This window comes from Malaclemys terrapin, chromosome 2 (assembly GCF_027887155.1).
Source record: "Malaclemys terrapin pileata isolate rMalTer1 chromosome 2, rMalTer1.hap1, whole genome shotgun sequence".
Lineage (NCBI taxonomy): Eukaryota > Metazoa > Chordata > Testudines > Emydidae > Malaclemys > Malaclemys terrapin.
Genome location: NC_071506.1, coordinates 138,889,228 through 138,893,174, shown reverse-complemented (window position 1 = coordinate 138,893,174; position 3,947 = coordinate 138,889,228). Strand labels below are relative to the sequence as shown.

At 47.6% G+C, this 3,947-nt stretch overlaps 1 pseudogene; it reads right to left on the bottom strand.

The window, feature by feature from the left end:
- Nucleotides 1-847: 847 nt before the first annotated feature.
- LOC128833235 (U2 spliceosomal RNA) lies at nucleotides 848-1,008 on the bottom strand (annotated as a pseudogene).
- Between the last annotated feature and the right edge of the window lie 2,939 nt (nucleotides 1,009-3,947).

The window sequence follows — 3,947 nt, the reverse complement described above, 5'->3', positions numbered from 1 at the left end:
CTGAGCATGTGAGCGAGAACCAGCCAGCCAAGCACCTCAGAGAAAGAATGCTCGGTACCACCTCAGAGCTTTGGCCCACCCCATCCAGTGTCCCATCTCCAGTCGTGGCCATCTCTGATGCTTCAGAGGAAGGAGATGGGGAACAAAAACAGCATACATTGGAGGGGGGGATACTTTCCTGACCCCTTCCAGTGGCCAGCTGAACCCCTGAATCATGAGCTTTTAGGAACACAAGACATAACCTCAGGGTTCTCAAAGCCCTCCTAGGCCTAGAGCTGGGTTGAGGAGACTAATCCAAACTAGTAAGACCCTGATGCAGCAAAGTGCTTAAGCACTTGCTTCACTTTAAGCATGTGGGTAATTCCATTGAAGTCAAACATGATCTTAAGCCCTGCTCCAGCAAAGCGCTTAAGTTAAGACCAAGGATGGCATTAGAGGGATTGTTTTAGAGTGGTACAAGTGAGCGTATCTAGAAGCTAGGGGATGAAAGGGAGCAAAGGATAATGAAAACTGAACTCAACATATTCTTGACAGTGAGATCTGCAAGGTCATAGAGCAGAATGCCAAGCACTTGGAAACCCCACTGCTAAGACATGCAAGAGTAGACACGAGGACACACGCAATTTAGCGTGGTCGTATATATGAATAGAGTAGTATCTCTTTAAATAGTTTGAGTTCCTTAGTGGCACTCACCACTTACCATGTTCCATGTTCTGGATGCCACCAGAAACTAGTCCAAGCCAGCTATATACATCATGCTGGCTGGATCATGTTAATAATCATTACCAAACCAGCATCTTCACAGGGAAACGCTTTCTGTTTTTTTAAACAGAAGAGTCTCCCCAAAAGGAGATGCACCGTTCCCGGAGACACTGCAATACCAAGTCAATGCATGGGGTGGACAGAGCAAGCTCCTACTCCAGCCCCCTGTTTCAAAAATCAATTTAATATACAGTTCTCAAATAAAGGACATTTTCTTTGTGTAGAGGAAACATGATTATTTGGGATCCAGCTCTGCCCAGGCCATTCCTGCATCTTGTTAGTTGTCATCTCTTGCTCTTTACCCAAAGGTGCAATCTTGCACTGTCTGAGAGAAAGATGGATAGGTTCTGTTAGGATCTAGTCCATTCTAATCCCAATGGCTGCTCATTTTTGTGTTTAAATATGGGGCTGGATGCCCAGAGCTGCAGCCCAGTCAACGGGGACATGCTGATTTACATCACCTGATGATCTGTCCCCTGGTCTCTGAGCCGGCCTAAAAACTGAACCTCAAACATGCCCCTCTCCAATTACCCCAACCTTACGTTTGGCAGAAATTTGTTATCTGTCGTAGCTGAATGTCTGGATGAAACTGCTTTCAGAGGGAAGTGGTTAGGCCCCATGTACTTGCATTCAAATGAGCACAAGCAGTGCAGCAGTTGGGTTCCTGTGTTGCCTTTCGTGAGCAGATGGAAAGAACCCCCGTTTTCAAATTTGGTGCTTTCCTGGTGAACTCTCAGCACCACAGAGCGTAATCTGACGAAGGATCACTCTGAAGCATGCACTCTGCAGTGCAGCGGCATTATGTAAGGAACGAGGGCAATGCCAACCTACAGCCATCTGTCATCATTCTATAAATACACCGTGTGCAGAGTAAATGCACAACACCCGAGCTGCTTAGCGATTCCCATCCAGTCTCGCCCAGTGCTCTGGCTGGCAGCAGCCTGTGGGAATGTGCCATAGCTTGGGTTATCTGGACTCCATTTGAGCTCTCTTCTTTGCCAGCTCTGCAACGTTTCTGCAACCTCAGCTCCAGAAGTTGGGGGTGGTTTAGATCTGGGGTTCTGATCCTGTCTTGCCTTTGTACCAACGTAATGGGCCCGAAATCTGGTCTTGCTTCATTTCAAACGGGACTCCCAAGAGAACAGGCCCAACTCTCTTCACCTACAGCAGTGTAAATGGGGCATGTCGGCAGGGCCACGTTCTGATGGCAGTTACGCTGGAGTAATCCGGGAGTAATTCTGTTGAAGTCAATGAGGTCACTCTGGATTTACATGGGTGCATCTGTGAGCAGCATCTGACCTAAGGGAGTCACCGCAGGGTATGTGAGATCAGAACTGGCCCTGGACGTATAGAATACAGAGGGCTGCATGGTGGCTGGATGATTGGCACTGCCACTGGCAGCTTTACAGAGGATGCCCGTACTTGCAAAAAGAAGGGCTTTTCCAACATAAGTGCCATCTCTTCAATGGGATTTAGGCCCATGCTTAAAGTTGGTGCTTTTGTGAATTGGTGCCTATGTACCCATGGAACAGCCAACCTTTTGTTTTAAAGAATGGCCACGGTAAGCAAAGTAACTGATCATAGGGCAACTTGTTACCCCACAGAACTGTTTCCTCAATGGCATTCTGCTCTGACACTAGCATAACGTGGTCCCCTGCCCCAAGTGAGAGCCCGAGCCACAAACCGGAGACCCCTCTCCCAATTTTTCATGTGTGCCTGCGTGATCCCAGCACCTGCAGCAAATATTGACCTGCCTTCCCCTGCTCACTCCTGGGAAGGGGGCACTATGGAGATCCATGCATTTCTGGGGGTGCAAACATTGGAAATGTCCCTTTATCCCTTGGCAGCTGCACCTACTTTTTAATAAGGACTTGCCAGCCTCTGGCATTAATAACCCCAAACATCAGCAGTTAAGGGTATCTGGGCAAAACATGAAATATGGCCAGGTTCTGTGATAGAAAAGACCTGAATGGAGCTGAGCACTAATGGGATTCAAGACTGAAAGGAAAGGTGAACAAAAAGCGGTGAGCACACTATAAGTAGAGTAGAAAACCCACGTAGAGTGGGAAAATGCAAAGCCAGAAGAGATCCTGGGATTTGTTCCAAGCAAAAAAAATGTGTCCTTTTGGCCCCGGCCACTTGTTAAATGCCTCTCTAGTGGTTTATTTGTTCCTGGCAACATGCCACTTTTCCACCCCTCATTCGTTGGGATGGTGCAACCCTTAGCAGACTCTGGAGCAGACCTGAGACTGCGCTAAGCTCTCACTGCTGACTAACACAGTCCCCTAGGTGACTTGGTAAGCATTGTGGGGTGGACTCTGACCATGCCCCTGCACTGCGTGGGCACTAGCAGTGGATGGTGTAGATCCAACTTTGTACCATCCCATAATTCTCCGATGCAGGAGGGAATTGCCAGCTGGGCCTTTAAAGTTGTTTTAAGTCACCTTTGGGTCATCGGTAATGTGGATCTGGCCTGTTCGAGGCAAGAAATATTTCAAAGGAGAGAAACCTCTTGTAATGGGGCTGGGCATTTCCATTGATTTGTTGTAAGTTAGTATTTAAGAACTGTGCTGTTCATTTCCAACTGGGTCCTATGCACTAATAATATCTGCTTAGCTCCTGTGTGGTGCCTGAACTGAGCTGAGAAATGACCTTATAGGCAAAAAAAGCTGGAAGCCGACATTTTCTGTTGGTTTTGCCTGATAAAGGTCCAGAGCTAGAGAGACTTCAACCAGCTGATGGTCTGGCCCAGTGTGTTTTCTATGCCTTGCTCGGAGCCATGAAAATGTGAAGCCCTCTATGAAATGGTGAGCTTAAGCTCTTGAGCTTGGAAGCGTCTGTAAAGCCAGATTTGATGGCGAGGCAAATGCAATATGCTAGAGGAATAATGATGAGTTCTTTCCAAAGGTTCTAGCAAAGTGTTTACCCAGGGCTGGGTGAATACCATGGCGTGACAAAGAAAACAGAGCCCTGCCCTGCACACCGAGTGTGTGGTGAACTCGCCAGATCTGACCCAACCCCAGCTTTTCCCAACTGCAGCGAATGTAGTAACCTAAAAACAATTGCTTCCACCCCAGAGTTAACTTCACAACTCGGTATCCTGATGCTTCTTCTGTAGAGAAGTGTTCAGAATTACTTTCAATCCTGGGCCAAATTCTGCTCTTTGTTACAGCTGTATGACGCTG